Consider the following 20,959-nt stretch of genomic DNA (forward strand, 5'->3'; position numbering starts at 1 on the left):
CAATTTGTCATGCTACAGCACAAACTGGTTACAAATCAAATATTCTAATCCACTGCTATGTTTTTAATTAAAGTCCTTCTGCTTTAAACAGAGTAAGCTAATGACATAATCATCATCTCTTTTCAGACACCACATTAAAGAGACTACGTGGTGGCAGTATTTACTTTTCCTAAGAAAAAAGAACTTGAGTGTATTTGAACCTTGTTTTTGCGTTTCTGTGTTAAATCCAAAGCGTGATTTTTGACCAGTTATAAAGTGCAATATTAAAGTCAACATAAATATTCAAGCTGTGCAACTCACACTTTACTCAGTGTAAACTGGAGGTGAGCCAGCTACTCTTTACTGTCAAAAAGTCAGATAACATAGTGGGTTGCTGAAGGCACCCAAAATACGAGGGCTATACTCTTACCTTTAACTGAAGATGTGACATTTTTTCCTCTGTTAAGGAAGGCTCCTTACTAACACACCCAGCCTGTAACAGGTGCAGCCTGCACCTCCACATTTGCAGGCCAGCCTGCCAACATTTTGCAGCACAAGCAGTAGGGGAAAAAAAAAATCCCTCAAGCCTAGAATGATGGTTTGATGTATGCAATATGCTCTACCACATGGCCATAAATGTTATTTGCATGTGTTAAGTCTCATAAATGAACTCATATGCTTAACCCTGTAGACCCAAACTACTTTAATCATTCACATGTTGGTATTCCTTCACTGCTGTGTGACAGTGCGTAACAATGGAGAGAACTTTTGAGGAGTGAGTTACCCAGTTACTATCATACAGTGACAGGATGACAGAAGACAAAACCAGTCACAAAAGGACAACCTCTGGTTCTGATCCAAGGTCCATCTTGCCCAGTATCCAACCTCCTGTGCCGAGGAAAGGCTGTATGTAACCGGGCCATTTCCATTGCTGTATTGCAGCGTAGCAGCTTCCTTGGTTCACTCCATTAAAAAACCTTTTCTTGTTTTACTAGCAAATTGTTAAGGCTGTGCACACAATAAGAACATTTTGAGATTACGCTGCTCTTTAAACAAAACATTCAAGTCAGAACAAACCCAGTCACACAAATAAACTGGTTACAGAGAAGTTAACGGAGGAGGAATTCCGAGTTTGTTGGTGAGATGATGCACACAGGTACTCCCGCATCGCACCAGGAAGGGGGCGGCTGCACCGTGAGAAACACAAGAAAGCACTGATATGTCAGAGCAGAAAAGGGGGATTCATGTTACCTGTTGATTATTTACTGTTCTCTTTTACTGCTGGACACAGTTTGCCATACCAGTTATCTTAACAGAATGATAGAAGCAAATGTGAACTATGAATTTGTAACTTTAAAGAGATGCAACAGATTGTGTCACTAAAACCTTGTTTTACGAGAAGGAGGTCAGTCACCCACAGATACCACAATGGGTTGTTTTTTCCCTTTCCCTAAACTTGATCCTTTATAAGAAAGTTTACTTTGTGGTAGTTATATTTCCTCCTTTTATTTATTTGTTATCTTTAACAAGTACCTGTTTCACTACAATTTATGAGAAACAGTTTTAAAGCTGAGTTATATTTTGCTCATATGTCACTTTTATTTACATATATAAGTGTATGCATTTATTTTGAAATAATATTAAGCTGCACTTTGGAGTGCTGATAGTTGTTACCTCTGCTCAGATATGCACGGTGAGTGGTCCTATGAAATGGTGTGGAGTCTGTGGATGGGTAACAGAAAAAAAACCCAAACAAAAAAACTCCTTAAATCGAGTAAAAATACCAGAACAGCTAAAAAATTAAATTATTTGGTAAACTGTAAATAGCTTCTGTACTTACTAGACTTGAAAAGCATGTCAGTCCTACCTCACACCCACTTTTCCTCTGTTCTTCTTTCATCTTCTTCGTTATACTGAGGTTCACAAAAAAGCACAGTAAAAATCATCTCTATGATGAGAATGTAACTTTCTCTTGGTTTAAGCTGGTTTTGTACAGCAGCATTAAATTTCACATACAGGATACCAGATCACTCAGAAATACGTGAACACCAAGCTTAAATAACCTGCTCTACCCACAGCCAAGACTGCTGTCTGGGAAGAGCATCCTCACTGTAGCAGAAAGCTAAGGAGACGCACAGGAGCTGCCAAGGAAAAGGAAACCTCTCTCTATGGCATATGTAAAAAAAATGCCCTCACACAAAGCACAGATGCGCTGAATGACAACAATGGAAATGAAGTTACTTCCCCCCTGTAACATTTTTCTGCTCATTCTCACTTTGCTTCAGAGTAAAAATTTGTCGGCCACCCGCAGAAAACCTGCTCCCACCTCCACTGCTCCAGAGGATTTGGTAAGGACCAGAGCAGCATGGATCGCCACAAGTTTTCAAGCTGCAAGCTTTCTGAAGCTGTATTCCATTACAGCATTACGACTTCTACAAAGAAAGATGTGAATGCAGGACTTCTGTCAGAGGAGCCAGCCAGCAGAGTGACGGGAGCAGCGCTGCTGCTTTGGTGCAGCACTTGCTAGTGACCACCCTCAGACAGCTCACGGGCAACAGAAACTCTCAACCTGCAAAAATTCAACCAAGTCTCCTCTGGAAGTGGTTTGTTTGGGCAAATCCAAATGAAGATAGAAGCACTCGCTCTTTCCCAATGCCCCCTCAAAGCTTAGACACTATAGAGAATCGACTATGCATCCAGATTTAATAATTTTTAAAAGTATATCAAGAACATACCTTTTAAAATCATCCCTAAACAGTAGTTCTAGATGATGAAATCACACGAACTCATGTGTAACTCCAGCGTGCCAGCAGGCCATGGGACCTCAGGAAGGTCCAGGTCCGGAGCAGCTCCCAGCAGCACAGCCCACTTTACAGAGCTGGCTCATGGGTCAGTACAGCCCTAATGGGCTCTCCCAGTCTTAGCAGTGCATTTCGGCTCTTGCTGACCCCATTTTGTTATTCCTCTTTTAGAGATGACAGCATTTACCCACCCATGTCAAACCTGTTTGGATGCTTGGAACAAAAGTCATAAATATTACTAGCACTTATTTACATATTTCAAAGAATCCACAAATGATCTCAGCACTTACTGGGTACTAATGTTCTGTCTTTATCCACTCCCAAGACTAACTGACACCCTGAAGAGTTAGCATCAATATGGGATACAAGTAAACTACATTTGCAGAGAAAAAAAATCAAGATTCTTTGTGTTTGACCTTACTTAAGTCAGTGAGCTTTAACCCCAAATGTGTATTTCAATTCTGTTTTAAAATAAGAAATGAAGATATAAGACATAAATATCAGTTTTCAATAGGAATAACCACTTGTCTTTTTTGGTTTCAAGAATTCTGATGAAACACAAATACCGCAGCAACAAAGCAGCTTCAACTTTTGGTTTTCATCACCCAGCTCTTATTTAGGCTACAAAGAGACAGAGTGGAATACAAGGGCGGGGGGAGGACAGTATTTTTAATTAATCTAATTTCAGAGATATCCGGGATGCTGGCAATGAAAAAGTAAGGTTGTAATTTCCAAAATATTGTAACTTGAAGACAATTTAAAGCTTTTTTTCCTTTTAAAAAAGACTTATCTCTGCTTATCTACATAATCACTTGTGTCTAAGTTACCTAAAAATATTTCACGAGTCAGTAGACAACAGAGAGCTAAATTAAAAGATTACGTTCTGTTAGTACTTATCCGTATTAAGGTGTGAAAGTACGCAAACACAAAACCCCCACACATACACAAGCAATGGCTGAAAATCCCTAAATCCTTCAAAAAAGATGAAATGTGGGTTCCTCTACAACATAAACTAAGAATGTATCTATGAGGAAAAAAAAATATAACTGGAAAAGCTGATTGCAGCCAAAACTTTTCAAATTTTGCAACTGTCTTTCCCTCCTTCTCTTGCAATGTGGAGCCTCCAGCTTCCTCTGGTGACTTTTTTCTCGGGCTTCCTCTGAACTGCACAGATGCAGGGGGAAAACAATTCCACTCTTTATGCAGACCCGCACAGAGGAACAGTGTAGAGGAACCCAGTGTATTATGTATTTTTTAAAAAATCCCACTGATTTACACCAACCTGGAAAGCACCATTTGGAGTAAGGACTACTCCTGGCAATCTGCAGGAGTCCTCCTCTGTCACTGATACAATGTGTGACATCAGATAGCAAGGAAAACTCTTATTGATCCCAGGGCACATCAAAAGCCCTCTTGATTTATGGCAGTTTGATTATACTGAGAAATGTCATAGCCAAAGCAGCTGCCTCCTGGGTTTTGCTGGAGGGTCAGAGGCTGCGATGGTGGGCAACCCAGATGATCGACACGAGGCAACTGCTGGATTTTACAAATGTTTGCACGAACAACCCATCTCGTGTATGGCAGCACGCAGCAAACCTTTTTATAGCCCAACCCCCCTGGAGTTCCTCCTCTTCACATCAAATCCTGACCTTTACCACCACCGACAGCTCAGTGTAGCCCCCATTTAAGACCACCACTGCGCATTGATCATACAGCATTGCAGCTCAACGCCCCCCGTAACTCGTAAGCGAGGAATGGGAAATCTGGCCAACAGCTAATCTCAGTGGGGACATTTGTAACTGGAGACTTGAAGAAAAGATGAAATTGTGCCAGGCCTTCGATCATAAAGTCTTCAGGACAAATTGCATCTTCATTTATGTTATGCACCACACCCTGCATGATTCCCCCCAGTTCATCTCGGGATCTCTGAATCACCCTACTATAAATTTTAAATAAGGAGAAATAACACAAGTCAAAGCCACATTAATACACCAATATCAGCTTGACCATGTCAAAATACATTGGCTAGCTTCTCAAAAAAAGGAATTTTAACATTTCACTGACCTGTACCATACATTATCACATTAAACAGAAAAGAACATCATTTCAAAAAAGCTGATTTATTATAGTTATAGTAAAAAACTAAGAACGTTTTAGATAAAACAACTCAATTGCATATATTCATTTCACATATGAAGAACAGGCATAGTAGGAATGTTATGGTTGTCTTAGGGTTTTTAATTGTAATTTAAAAATAGTAATTTTGGGGATCAATGAAACTGTGAGACAAATGATGCCAGACAAGCCCAGGCCTGACTGTGCAGTAGGCATATTGCCACTGACTGGTCATGAGAAGCACGGAAAAGAAACTAGGCATCTCAAGAAAAAAAGCTACACATTCACTCTAGTAAATGCTCCAAAAAAGCAAGCCACAAATTGAGGTGTAGAGGGAAGGCTCTGTTGGCAAGGCTTATATCAGCCAGGGGACAAAAACCTGTAAATCACTATTCCCAAATTATGCTGACAGTGTCTTTTCGCACCTCATTCAGTCTCCAAAGAATCTTGCTTTTTTTCCCCCCATTACCAGAATTAGTTTTTCCTTAACATAAAGGGCAAATTTTCCCCTCCTTGGTCCGGTTGCAAATATAAACGTTAATGTTAAAACTTAACACGAGAAAAGTTAACAAACATGCAGAATTTGATCGAGGGTATGGTTGCGTGCCTAATATGTACAAAATTATCATCTTTAGAGGACTTAAGTTAAGCACATCTTATGCCACAGTTTTTGATGTTTTCCTGGCTGGCTTGAAGCAATCCTGCCCGTCCCAACTCCTGTGTTTCAGCTCACCATCTCTCAAAATGCCATCCCCTAGCTATACTAGCACCTCTTTCAGTGAAATTAGGGTCTAAACGGGATACACGAAGGGATTACAGTTAAAAATGATTTGGGAGAGAAGGGCAGGCAAAAATGTGGAGCACAGAAGGGCCACATGGAAGTTCAGGGGGCAGCCAGGCCCTCCTTGAAAGTTTAAAAGGCAGCTACTTAATTAGCTGCATTCAAAGCATACTGCTTTAACTATCCTTCCCAGGGAAATCCCTAGAATGTATGATGGTACAATAACTGTGTTTTTCCACATTATTAATATTGTCTTCAGCTTGCTTCAAAGTAACTTTAAAAACCCAACAAACTACCTAGCTAGCAACTACAAAAAATTTCATTTGCAGTCAAAGTTTAACCTATATAAATACATGCATTAATCTCAATTGACTTGACTTGCATTTGACCTGTGTCTCGTCTCTGCCACCCTTTCCTCATGGTACTAGAAAAGCAAATTGAATTTAGAGAGACAAAGATCCATGGAATTTCAAGCAAGCCCATCTGAAGTGAGAGGTTCACTTTGCACTTAACCACAGCACTGACCAGAGACGCAGATGGGCTCAGAGCAGTAGCCAGCATGTACCTGAACGAGTGCTGAAGATTTACTAACAAAAGCTTTGGTAGGACACACAGTGAGGGGTGGGGTGAGTCACTATTAAACACAGTAGAAACATTAGGTTTTTACAAGTCAAAAGCAGAATATGTAAGTATTTCATAATTAGGTTACTATTATTTTTCAGTGCAAGCAAGCAATTATCTACTTTTATCCCATAATTCTCCTTCTCCATCATCACTTGTAGCAACTGAAAGTCTGGATAAAAGGCACTCCGTAACAGACTACTTCAGTATCACAGCGCATGGATGCATCCTGCCATGCTACACAAAATACAGCGGACTTGCCAACACCTGAGATTGTTGCTTCTAGAATGCAAAACCAGCCTGATATTGAACACTTTTCCTCAGGATTTAATATGTCTTCTCTTGTCCTAAGCAGTTGCATAAAATGCAAACAAAACTGGCAGATTTTCATGTCTAAAGAGGAGCCGGTCCAATGTACCGGGACAGAATTTCCAAGCAGCCAAGGTGGCACAAACACCATCCACCACAGACAGCTTCAGGAGACACTTACTTTCTGCTAAGGCATTGTCATGCAAGTGAAGAAAAGCTTCTTCATGGTTTCTCTTAGAGAAGAAACAAACCAGGCATTTGAATGAGCTGCAGCACCAGCAACTCAGAAGTCCAGTTACTAAGACCTAGGTTATAGTTTTGAAGGCACGTGCAGCCTTTGATCAGTCCCACATGCAGCATCGAAGACTCTCCCTCGAGTCCTTCCCCAAACAGTTCTTCCAGTTTTGACTTCCAATGTTTTTTCTGTTTGCAATTTCAAGAATATCCTGAAGCCAACAAATATGGATGGATCTGCCTCTTAGATAACACTATTTCAAACATAATGTATTATGATAAAAATTGAAATAACATACAAGTTGTTTTATTTGAATTTCCAAAGCTCGTTTGTAAACCTGGCCTGAAAACAATATCTGCCTGTTTGCAATTAAACCTGCTTATGTTTGTACTGAATGCAAGTACCAGACACGTTACCCATGGGCTGGAGTTCAGCATCTGAGTGCAAAGAGATGTGGGAGGCAAATTTTTCTCTCAATTATATAATTATGAATCAAAACACAACCAATTTAAAAATCAATTAACAATTGCTGACATTGCATTTCAAGCTTCGGTGATGTTTATTTTTGAATATTTTAAGAACTCGTGGAAATCATCCTAGATAAACATGGTATTTCAGTTTACACCATAAGAAAATTACTGAGGGTACAAAAAAAATCTGAGGCTATGCAGATTACATCTGCTTGAAGAGCGAGTGTAAATCACATCTTTTCTATGGCTTTCAGTTATCTTGTTCGTTTATGTGTTGGGTGGCTGGTTTTTTTTTTAAACATCTGTTAAAACCTAACACTGTTCAAGGAATTAAAGAATTCTGTACTAATGTAAGAACATGTCAAAAGATACCACAAAACTTGATTAATAAAGTGCTGAATAATAGGTGATTAGATGCCTGCCAAAGGCTCATTCATGACACCTTTGACAGACATGCTGGAATGCTGTGGAGGACAACACCGAGCCAGGGCGGCCAGAGATGTGCACCAGCCACAGTAGGAATGCGGATGAACCACATCTTTTCTGGAATTCATTTCCTAATCCAAAAAGGAAAAAAGGAATCTGCAAGATGAATCTAGTCTCAGGAGTCTGGCTGGTCTCAAAGGCTTCTGGAGGAGTAGCAGAGGATGCTGCTTTTAGAATTGGGCTGTATTGAGATTTATTTTGGGTTGGGTTTTTTTTTTTTTTGGGGGGGGGGGGGGTAAAAAAGGGTTTAACTTGCGAATTAATTACATTATTTTGGGCAGGGAGATGGCTGTATTTCTATTTTTTCAATCTTAATTATTGAGTGATGCTTCCATCAGAACAAGCACTTAAGATGCCATTTGTGGGTTGCTGTGGGTTTTTTGTTTTGTTCTTTTTAATTCTCTGGCAAATTGCTATGGGATTTTGATTTCTGTCTGCCTCATCAGTATTATGTTCTTTCTCTGTGATAAATTATCAAAACTGATGAGAGTCTGTGCTGCAAAGCAGTCAGGATGAAGTGATGAAAATCATGCCAAGTTTTGCGCTATATGAACAGACTTTTTCTTGAGACTTCTGGCTTCAAATTCAGAAAGCCAGAATTCATAATGAAAAACACTCCTACCTGGTGCACACCTCTGTCTCTCACAGAGTGCAATTATACAATTACGCTATATGAAACTTGAAGATAGGTTTTAGTTACGTCTAGCCTGTGTTCATTTTCATGTTACATTCAAAGTGTTGTTTTTAATCTTGTGATACCGCACTAGAAGACTGGTGTTTTCTAGAAGATGGAGATGGATGGAGCTATTACAACTGTTTGTTTTTTTTTTTTTTTAAGTTATTTTTAACTGTCACATTAATGAGACACTGGATACAAAGCTTTTAATAATTATACATCAAATATCTAAATAAAAAAACACAAGAGAGAGAGAGATAAAGCAAAAAATAAACAAATAAACAAACAAATCCATCCCTTCCTGATCCCTCCTGCCATGGTACAGCGGGTTATGGGCGTGCCTCACTGCCCAAAAGTAAGTCAAGAGCTATCCTGAGCTAACGGTGCATTTCACCTTTTTGTTCTGTATGTACCCTTATATTGGACTTTTTGTTAAGTCACTGCCCTATGATCAGATGGAATGAGCAACTTGTACCACTGTTCAACCTCAGCATCAAAATCCTACACCCTCCTTTTCCAACCAGATATCAACTTTTTTTTTAACGCACAAGAGAACTATTTTTTACCTTTGTACCAAGTTTGGCTTTAAGTAACCAACAGGTTCAAAACTTAAGTGGCAGGAGTGATTATGTGCTGTGTGATCAGGTCAGATCTCATTTTCATAGAGCAGCAGGTGAACAACAAGCAGGTACCTGGACCTCTCACTGACATGCAGCCTGAGCCCAGACACAAGTTCAGAACCGAGTTCAGTTATTTAAGAAAACCTCCCCTGATAATTAAGCTAAACCTATGAACAAGCACAATTTTGCAAACATGGACAGTCAAATGGGAACTCTGATGATCATCATATAGGAGAGCCAACACTTCTCTTTCTTTTAATAATAACAACTATCATTTGTGCCCATGGTGGTAGTACTTCCCGAAACATGATCAAACAAAGCAATAGATACAGTCAGAAATTTAAATTCATAGTGTAAATTTAAAAACAGCATGAACCCTGAAAGCACCCTAAAGGCTAGCCAGCATTAAAACTGGTATCTATGAACAGCATAGGTTCATACTTCTGAGAAGAAACCAGCATTTCAAATTGCCTAAGTGCCCATGAACAATGACCTGAAAGAGATAGTTCTATCTGAGCAATAAAAGCACTCAACAGAACTGGGAATTGTACTAGTAGAGGCAGAATATCTTGAATTTTTTCTTTTGTGCCGTGTTCTTCCATTTCCAGTTGCACCATTATCACTAACAAGAAGATAAATCAGTTCAAATCATGATATTCAAGTGATTCTAGAACATAAAGATGCAAAACACATTCTAGAATACCAAGAAAGATGCAAAACACATTTTCATTGTTACTCTTGCAGGTCATCTGAACTCCTTAGTACAACCATGACAAATGCTCAAACAAAAAAAAAAGGCCAAACCAAAAATCTGAAGAAATTGTTACATAGGCTGAGAGTATCAGTTAAGAAACAGAGCTGCTCTGAAACATTTAAAGAGAATACAAAAGGGCCTCTACAATAGTGTAACCTTTTCCTCTGTCTGCTAGCATCACAGTTTACACGGTTTCCATGGAAACTCTCTGCAAACACATGAATGTGCTTGTTGCGTTAGATGTCGAACAGAAAATCCTTTGTGGTGACTCTGGAGGGCCATGGCCACTGCCAACCTCCCAGCGGAATAATGCCCTCCACTATGCCTTGCCCAGCAGGCTCATGACACACTCGCTCACATGGCACAGCTGCTGCCATTGCTTGTTTTCCCGCAATTGATTAAAAAAAGAAAGAAAAAAAAAGGAGGTGTACATTGTAACTATTAAATATTTCTTCACACATGGACAACTCATTTTGCCCCCCATCAAACTGATGGCAAAGTCACCGGTACTGGATGCTTGGATGTAACCCAAGAGCTGCAGGGTGAGGGCACTGACTGGGAAACTTCCAGCAGCCCTCTAGTCAGGACACTGGGGAATATATTTACATAATGAGTAGACAGCTACTCAGAAAAGGAATGTCACAATTCTTCATTACTACATATTTTGAGAAAAACACATTCTAAAAAACCCCCACAAAATTCTTAGCATGCAACAGGTACAGCAGTCCAGAAGAGAAAATTAGTTTTATCACCTTGCTGTTTCTCATCATGGAAAGATCAACTGATCTACAAATAACTCATGTACCGAGTGGGCTCCTCCTCCAGCCACGGAGGCAGGAAAATTCTACATAACACAGTCTGAAATGTCATCAGGAGTGCTGGTTTCTTTTTCTGTTGCTAAGTGTACGTATGCAAGTGAAAGCTGAGGGACAAAGAAATTTTTTTCTGTTTTACAAAGGAGGAGCAAGTGGCAAACTTCTGAATGTTGTATCCTATCTGAGTCTCCTCAAAATGCACGTCCACTCTTCAGCTCTACCTATTTTACCAGCATCAAAATAAAAGTGCTTCTAAGAAAATCGCACTTTTAAGACTAACGGCACACATAGCTGGAGCGTACCTTGTTTGTAGATTAAAGCATTCCCTTATGTCCTTATTCCTCTGAAACAACAAATTCCCAGTACAGCAAGTTTGACTCTAATTTTTGAGATATCAATTGCATAATTTATCTAATTGCTTACAGATGTGCACAGTCTCCAGAAGGACAATGGATCTAAAGGCCGCTTTCAAGATAAAATCAGGTCTGCAGACTCTGCATGGGAGGTGAAAGCCTGCCTGTTCCATTCCATGTAGAACTGGAGAGGCTGGCACCTTTTTGCTTATAACTGGACACTCCACCTGCAATTGAGTCATTTCCAGCCACTCTTACAGACACAATGACTAAAATCAGCAATGTAATAGTTTTGTCTTAAAGCTGCAGATTGAAGGAGAACAGTGAGTTTTTTGGGGTTTTTTTGTTTTGTTTTGTTTTTTTGTTATTGTTGTTTGGTTTTGGGGGGTTGTTTGTTTGTTTGTTTTTTAACCAGGAAGAAAAAAACCCAAGCAACCAAACACTTTCACTTTCCCAACACTGTGTTTCTATGTTAATTTCTGCCCTTTTCATAGAGGGCAGCCCTGAGGGGAAGCCCTCCACACTCCCTCACAGCCACCCTTACCTTGCACCCACCACCAGCCCAAGGCCCCATGCACTGGCAGCCAAATCAGCTCTGAGGGCGGCCAGCCTCTCCTTTTAGCCTCCTCCGCACAATGAAGCAATGAGGGGTCAGTCCCAGCCCGTGCTGTTCTAATGCTCTAATAGCCTATTGTTCTCTTGCTGTTGCCTCGGCGAGATAAAACGAAAAGCCTGCGTTTCCTGAGGGGAAGCGAATTCCCACTGTGTGTCGCAGGACCTTGGCCAAGGGCTTGGCTTCATGGGGGGCCAGCCCCCTCCACCACTCGGTGGGGAGATGACGGGGTTTGTTTTTGTTAGCAGGCAGTTTGCAGGAACATCTGCTCAGCGAAGCGGTTGTGTGGCTCTTGCCCATCACCGCCTGTGGGACCTTCCCTGCAGATCTGTGCAAAACCACGTTTACTCCCTCCACGCACAGCTATCATTATAAACACACTCTATTCACAGTCCCACAGCTAAAATTTGGCTCCTACCTGACAAACGTTTATGAACTGCTCACTGCCCTAAATTGTAGAAGGATTGAAAATATAATGGCTCCTACCGAGCTGCAGTAAGCTTCCAGAGAGAGGGGAGCCTGGGCATGAGCAGCCTGGCAGCAGGGCTGGAGCACCCTCAGTGTCACAGCATCGTCACATCCACCACCTTACAGGTAATAATGTTTAAGCAGCGGGATGGGAGAAAGGACACAACAGACAGAAATTAATTCAATGATACAGGAAACAATAAGATCGAGAAGTCACTCATTTTATATTTCCCCCACATCCTCTTGTCCAATAAAGAAGTGCACTGAACATCATTAATGTCCCACTAATGAGACATCCGGCTGCCCAGAACACAGCAATAATGAACGTTAGCTCTGTTTCCACCAAATCTACCAGAAAGATTTGTAAGGGTCTGCTTTCCCACCGACACAAACACATGACTCCCATTAGCCTTAATAAAGGACGAGTGCATTCAGTGGGAAAAAAATTTCCCAACGTTGCATAACTGAACTGTGGCGTGCTGAAGACACAGCATAGACTGCTAAGAGAATTAGCCATCCCAAAACTACAGTGATAGACCACATTATTTTATAATTTTCCCATTAATTTGTTTACTTTTATCATAGTTAGAACTTTCACACTTTAGGCCAGTGAAAATTTTCAGAACTTTTCTTATGGCAAAATTACAGGAAAGAAAATCAGATAGTGGGATGATTATTTTTAGGCTGAAAAACATAACTTCAAACGTGCACTGTTTTTTATCTTTGTGTATTGTCCAAGCATACTATTCTTGACTCCACAATATATAAATTCTTACTTCTGTAACAATGCAAATTTGTTGACAGGATGATAGGGTAAAGTTTATCTTCCAGGCTGCTTCCCTTGCATCAGTCAGAAAAATCTAGTTCTGTCAACCTACGTCCCTTTCAGTGCCCAGCGAGGCGAGGAAACAGAGTGGAGTGCCAGAATGTGGGAACAACGCAAAAAAAAACATAATGCCAGAACTGAATATCTGACTCCTAGGCTAAGCTCTGTGTGCCCTCACAAAACTTTGAGATTAAATACTGAGTATCTCAAAACTGCATTTAAGAAAAACAACTTAATTCCAGATGTTGTAAGCATGATTAACTTATTAAAAGTTAGAAGCTTTTTCTTACATCTTTTCTCCCCAGTTCAAGTTTATGTATTTTAAAATACTTGTTGCCTTGCCTTTTTTTTTTTTTTTTTTTGAGGGTTTTTTTTTGGACACCAGAAAATTGAATTTCATAGGCAATTTAAAAATAGTTGGTCATGTGTTTATCATAAGAAATCTATCTGATGTAATCTAAGACATTCAGTGCTGTTATAGTATACACTAATGAAGGCTGCTTCATGCATTCTGCTACAGCTTTAAACAAGAACAGACTTCTCTGCTATCTCCCACTGCAACGACTAGTACGGGAGAATATCTAGTGTGCTACTACTTATACACACACGATAAAAGTCCATTAGCACACATACTCACAGAAGCTGAACTACTGTGATACAATAAACTGAGATAGGGAACTACAGTGCAACAATTGCTGTAACAGTGTGACCGGTGCTCTGCCTCATTTTACAGCCACATGTTAAAATGTATTTTCCAAATTAAAACTGTAAAAAACAAAACAAAACCAACCCAACCCCCCAAAACCTCACACCAACAAAATACCCCCAAAAAACCCCACAAAACAAAGCCAAACACCAAACCCAACCACAAAACAAAACCAAACATATTTGATTTATTTTATTTTATAGAGTTAAAATTAAAACCTCTAAGGCCCATGCAGCAGATCGCGGTACTGCACCACAGCAGAATCAGCCGTGTGCCCGACGTAGTTGCGCTCACTTTAGCTGCCAGCATAGAATCAAAACTCTGAGTCCAGTCCTGTCCGGGCTGCGGTTCTCCTTGACTGAAGTGGAACTAAAATCAGATCACATAGTCCTCAAAAAAAAGTAACATGCAGAACAACTGAGGCAAATGGAGTAACTGATTTATGGATTACACAGACACTAAGTACACTGGAAAACCCCCATTCAAAACACTGAAATTGTAACTCACCAGTCATGTCATGACATTGATGATAAAAATCACACAAGTCTGAAACAGAAGACAATCAAGACACAAGACAACTTTCTGCAGCATCCATCCCCAACCATTCTGTCAAATACACAATGGCAATAGCACAAAGCATCTTTATGACACGAATAAAAGGCTCTTTAAATGCTCCTTTTATTTTTTATTGAATGAACCCACTCTTACACGAAGTTCACGCAACGATGTCTCGAGCTTTAGTGCTGCCTTATTGTGTATTTGATTAGCCAACTAAGGCTTGTAAGTGATGCACAGAACAATTTAAAATATTTTAAAGTATTGCTACTTCATGTAGCAAGTCAGGTGGCTGATTAAGACACTAAACTTTTCAGTACGTTGAGATATGTCATTGTCAGGAAGATTAAAATCTTTTCGATATTTCATGATAGCTGACAAAACACTTTGTTCCCAGTCACTGGCAAAACCCAAGGGAGGTAAGAACCAAAGCCACAGAGTCCTCCCAGCTACAGTACTAGCACTTTGTGTGGTTGACGCTTCTCACAGAATTATTAAGTGTTCCTCCCTCCAAGGAAGCACATTGCACCACACCTCCCAATTGTTTTAGAAGTACATACAAAGATCACGGTTGAAAAAGATATCATCAGACGTGGAGAGTCCAGAGAAATCTTGTCCTAAATATTTTTCAAGTTTACTCATGAGAAAAGGGTGGAGAAAAAAACCACAGCTACAAGATTCATAAACATGAATCCATTTACAGGTTTGCAAAGCAAATCATGCCACCAACCTGTCACGTAACTTGTAGGAAAATGCAGCTGCAGACTATCTGGATCAAGATATTCACTGTTGGATGAAATTAAATTGTTCAGTTACTATATCAGTTCTTCAAAACCGGTTGGGTTTTTCTGCCACTTTTAATCTCTCAATCAGACAGGTACTAGATTAAAGTGAACTAGGAAATAACACGAAGCCAGAGCAGAGAAAGCAACCGGTTTCTAAACTTAACAACTTCTTCCACTACAGGGCAGTTAAGAGCACTGTTCTCAACATTGTTTAGTGCCTTGGAATGGACATGGTTATTGGCCATAAAAACAACTGCAGCTTTATAATTTCTTAAATATTTACCAATAAGGTACACCAGAGTACAAAATCCATAACTCTTATTCCTGATATTCAGACCTTTCTGTCAAAAAGCAAATTGGCAAAAAGACCTTTTGGTACAAACATTTTTGTTTTAAAGTACAGATCTGCCTTTTTTTCCCCCTCCCCCAAACACCACGCACTCTTCCAAACAAGTAAGGAATCCAATGTTGCACAGGAATTTTAATTGTTTCCATAACTTCTGCTACCTGCCAAAAAAGTACTTAGCGTGACATATACAGGACACGGTGCCTATGATACATGCACATTTAAAATAAAATATGGACACACACACATATACACACATACATACACATGTATAACATATGACTTATGTAATACTTAACTTTTGTATAGCTATAAAAACTAGAAGCTTTTGAAAGAGGCAGCCTTTATTCTTTGAAGTAACAGCCACAGTTTGAGCATACTTGACTCTCTGGCTCAGATTTACAATCGAGTTCCTACAGCTGAACTTCCTGCATGGCACGTGAGCCAGACCTGGTTGGTGTCTCCTTGTGCGCATTAGCCATGACAGAACCACATTTGCAGTGGAAACCTCTTGCATGAAAGGCTAAACTAGGATGCACTCCTTTGCGTTTGCTGCGAGTACAGTCACACAGATCTCTGCAACAGCTTGGCTGACGCGGATGCTGTGACTGAAAGCCCAGCTCCTTTCAAGAGCTGTGTAAATTTTTATTCACTTATTTATTTATTTATTTATAAGATCTTGGTCTGTCAACCCTTCCTCACTCTGCACAGTATTTCTTCACCACAAATAATAGCCCTGGTTTCAGTGGGACCTTTGAAATACTCATCTTGTGGTAGAAGTAATTGCACAACACAAGCTGGTGGGAACATTTTCAGCATATTTGTACAACTTCATTTATTTAGCTTTTAGGACCAGGTCTGAAAACAACAAAAACTTTCTCTAGCATTTGTTTAAATAAACAATCCATTCTACATATCAGACTACTAATAAGTATACATACGCCATTACTGCGTATCAGTAAAATCCCTAGAATAGTTGTAGTTATTTTGGTAAAAGAGCGTATAGATGTTCCCCTGAGTAAACTGCATGGCAGCATAAACCTGCCAGCAGGGAAAGCATAACAATTCCGTAAAACAAAGGTGCATTTAGAAGAGTTTAATAAACAAGGGGAAAAAATATCTGTGGGACTTACAGGGTGTAAGCTAAAAAAATATTATCTTCAACAATAGATACTACATTTTTTTCCACTAATTTTACAACTAAACCCCCAGCATGCTGCAGCTTCTGACACCATGAATGCTCAGAATCCACTTCTGACAGCATTTTTTGATTTGTGATGGGTGGTTTGTTTTTGCATTGTTATGGGCTGGGTGAAGCCCCGAGGCAGACATGCAGCCGTGTTGATAACGTGTGTTTTCCAACCCTGTGATAAATTTCCCATAACTGCTGGCCTGGAACATGACTTTCAACAACTTGACTGTTTCACATTTGGCTAAAGCAGCACCAGTCCATTTGATATAACAGCTCCAAGACTACAGATGGAAGACAACCATTTTCAGAATGGATTACTTTCAACGCTCAACTTCAGACTCCTATTTTCAGAAAATACTGACTGTTACTTTCAGAAAGCCAAATCTCTCCTAACAGATTTTTTCAAGCTAGAAATCCAAAGTCAGAAATCGCTTTCGGAAGGTGCCGCTGGAATTTGGACACTGACGTCAACAGTGCTGGTTTTTACAGCTTAGGAGAGGTTTTATTTTGTATGCAAATCCTAATAAGTGTACATATTTCAGTACTTTTGCATCACTACTGCTGAGGTCTGCACTGTTTTCAAAGTGTAAAAAACCTGCCTTTCACAGCTGCATAGGAAATGACAAGAAAAGAAAAACACAGGCAGCGTATATCAGCAATTAATTCCATACACAACTGCCCAGCTGTTTGCGCACAGAGGAACCAGCCTGTTTCCTCTCGGAGCTTTTGCCACTGAAAGCTGATATGGCGCTTTCAGAGACGAGGGCTGTTGGTAACGCGTTAGGAATGCGCGCGAGACTGCATGGAGCTGAAGAAGAAGAAATGAAATCCAGACCAGCATGCTGCGTATCTGTGCTATGAGGATAAAGTTATCTGGGGGAGAGGGCAGTGGAGGGGGTGGGGGGGGAGATGGGGCTAAGGGGCTGCTGGCAAAGCCAGGCTCAGTGCACAGGACAGACATGACTGTCACTTACTGGCAGAGACAAGGTGGGACGGTCTCAGAAACCCATGGGTCTACATCAGCTCTGTCAAGATGTTTTTACATTGGCTGATGCCAAACAGGTAGATTTGGGCACACTTCACAAAAGCCATTGTTTTCACTTGGCATCACTGCTTTTACAATCAAGTTGCTGGAGACTTGGCTCCATCAACACTAGAGTAAGACTTACCAATAAGTAGCAATTACTACTTACTGGTAATCAGTCTTCCAACACTTCGCAGCCCTGAAACTCCAGAACTTAAGGCAGAATTCAGCCCTTTAGAGTCTTTCCTATGAATATAATCCCCTCGTGCCACCCCTGGGATTTCAGGAACAGCACAGAGCATATAAAAGGAGGATGCTACAAGCAATATATACAAAACCCACCTTATCGAGTGCCTGGAAATTTCATCCCACTCCGGAATAAACTCACCAGGCTACATGCACAGCTCATCTATTTCCTCTAAACTATTTAAAAAACAAAAACAACATATTTTTTTTTCTCCTCCCTTGACCCAAGCCAGACCCCATTTAAAAATTCAAAATTATCCATACGGATTCCTTTTTGCTGGGTAAAGCCACACAAAGTAAGATTCTTCTAATATGTATTACTGCTATTTTTTCTTCAGGTCCAACACTACCAGTTAAAAAGAGATCCTTTGACCTTCAGTAACAGCAGGTCACCTTTCGATTTGCTGGACCACTCAACCAGGGGAAACTTCTCAAAGTGCACAGGTATTGAGAATAACAACACTAGTAAAAAAAAATTTGACAATTTTCAAGACCAGTACCTAATATAAGAAGAAACCATCAAAGGGCTGTTCCCTTTACAAGAAGGCATGCTGAAGTACCATCTTGCATATTTTGCTTATGTACCAGTATGTGAAAAGAAAAACATTCTGCAGAAATAAGATTGTGATATTGTGTCCATACAGCAATGAAACAAATATGAGAACAATATTCTCTTACCAAACAAGATTGATGAAATATGTAAACATTACCTTTTTAAATATGGATCTCTAAAAGTTTAGACCTATGCTTCAGGAAGATTGGTATAATCTCTGAAACATCTACACAACCATACAGTGCTATCACTGGGAAAACACAAAAGTAGAGGACTTTCCGTAATTTGCAGTTTCCCAAGGAAAGTAAATCCAAATCCTACTGTTGACTGGAAAGGGTGAATTTGTATGAATGGTTTAAAATACCTTCTAACTCCCTTGGAACCAATGACTCAGTAATGGGTAAACAGAAGCAGCATAACTTTTTAAAATCAGAAGTACAGCGAGATTACTTGCAGTCTGAAGTGTGCTATTTTGCCACATAAATAGTTCCACTGCTGCTTGAAAGCAAGAACAGTACTCATCACTCTTGTCATAATTTCACTTTTACCTCTTCAACAATGGGCAAATCCATTGGGGGATGATTTCTTACATTGCTTACTGTTTCCCACAGCAAAACCTGACTTTCTCATATATTAGAAACATACATAGACAATTTCTGTATGTGATCAATCCAGTTTTACATTGGGGAAGAAGGCACAGAGGGAGGCAGGTGGAAGCAAGGGCACAGAGCAGCAGTTGCACAGAGCAACTCCATGACCTCCAAGGCACGTAGGCCAGCTCTCCAAGACTAAGTTTTTTCACATTAAGCACTGGAATACAAACAATAATATCATCTTACTTATGCATTACTTAATAAATTATTTATCCTAAATATTGGGCAATAAAAGGCAAAACTATTTTTAAACAGCAAAACGACGCTAAATTTTAATCTAAAAATCCCAGAGGGATTAAAGGCTTTATTAGACCTACCTCAAAATATAAAATATTTCATCAAACTAAGGGATGGTGACAGTGCTGTAGCTGCCACTCAAGAAATTACATAGCTTAGAAATTACTTTCACTCTACCCACAGTTATTAGGATAGGTATCAAAACAATAGCTATCAATTTCAAAATCGTTTTTCAGGCTCAGTGTTCAGTAGTACTTTCATAGAAGGTTGTGAAAACACTCACAGATGTTTAAAGTGACAACAGAGTGAATTTCACTGCATCAGTAAAACTTAGCTGAGCACTACAAATAGAAATCATTCAAGCGAATCTTGCAGGTACCTGTATGCTAACAGGCTAGCCAAACATAACTGTTCACAGACTAATCCCTTCTGCTTCTACTTTTTCTTCTCCAAAGCAAAATTCTTTCTTGTGCAGCAAACCTACCCAGATCTATGCATTGTTTCAAAGCACAGGAGTGTCCCAGGAATTAATACCACAATTCTTCTGCTCTTAAGGATTTAGCATTTAAATTCAGGCATGATTCTTCAAGCTGGAGATAAATTTAAGTGACAGAGGCTAAAATTCAGGTGTAGAGAGGGCTCCAAGCCTGCTTGCCACTTACATCCCAGAATAGACTACTTGCGTTAGTGCTGAGGTTTTAAGTGGTGCATAGCTCTCAGATTTGCTACACAGCAAAGAATTTCACACTAAAAGAATGCAAAAGGGGTTTAGATAATCCCTATCTTTCACGTTCAGACGTAGCACAAGGAAGTTGCATCTACTCATGCTGAGGAAGTGCCCACATGAATGAATATGCAATACATACCACATACATTGGAATAATTACTGAAATATGGAAGGTGCTTGAGAGTGCCTAGAAATACTTACGTTACCTAATGTCTAAGGACAAACAGCACCCATCTGAACGTATAAAAGGAGTTTTGTGTGTAAGTTACCATATTTCATACTTTATCGTTAAATAATTTGTGAGTCACTTGGGATGATTTAAGTTTTTTTCTCTCTGGAATTTGAATCAGGAACAACGTTGCCCAGTGTACAAAAAGTTCCCAGTCTGAAAGGAAAATTCCCAAGTCCTGAAGTAATTCATGGACTGGGGAATTATTCATGTCATGTAACATCTTCATGTTCAACGTTTGTGTCCATGAATTCACTGGGTTCTAGAGTGCAATTATTTTTGCCTAACTTTAGATATTCACATAACATCTGAATGTACTGTCTAATTAAAGTCTCTGTCTAGGATGAAGTGAACCATTTTCTAGACTTCATTGCCTGCACCGTAGACTTACAGTGATTGCAACAGAGGCACATAATTCAGAAGCAGACATCCACATTGCAGACATCTGAAGTTATGAAATATGCATGCTGCTCTAAAACACTAGCAAGCTACGTGCAAGACCAAGGAAACACATAAGAGATCACTTAGATATTTTAAATACCAAGCAGAAAAACATGCAAGTGGTGAATTTAAAAACAAGAGCCTACTCATTAAATTCCTGCATTCACACAGCAGGATGGGTAGCACATTTTGGCATGTGTTTTTTCTATGTATCTCACTAACTTCAGAGGCAAAGGGGTCTTTTACATTGGTCCAGTCAACAAGCCATGCTACATACTAATTTTCCGTACTATGATACAACACAGTATAAAATTAGTACCTAGCAGCACCAAGCAAATACCAA

Source organism: Pterocles gutturalis, unplaced genomic scaffold, assembly GCF_000699245.1.
Source record: "Pterocles gutturalis isolate BGI_N339 unplaced genomic scaffold, ASM69924v1 scaffold5757, whole genome shotgun sequence".
In the NCBI taxonomy this organism is placed as follows: Eukaryota; Metazoa; Chordata; class Aves; order Pterocliformes; family Pteroclidae; genus Pterocles; species Pterocles gutturalis.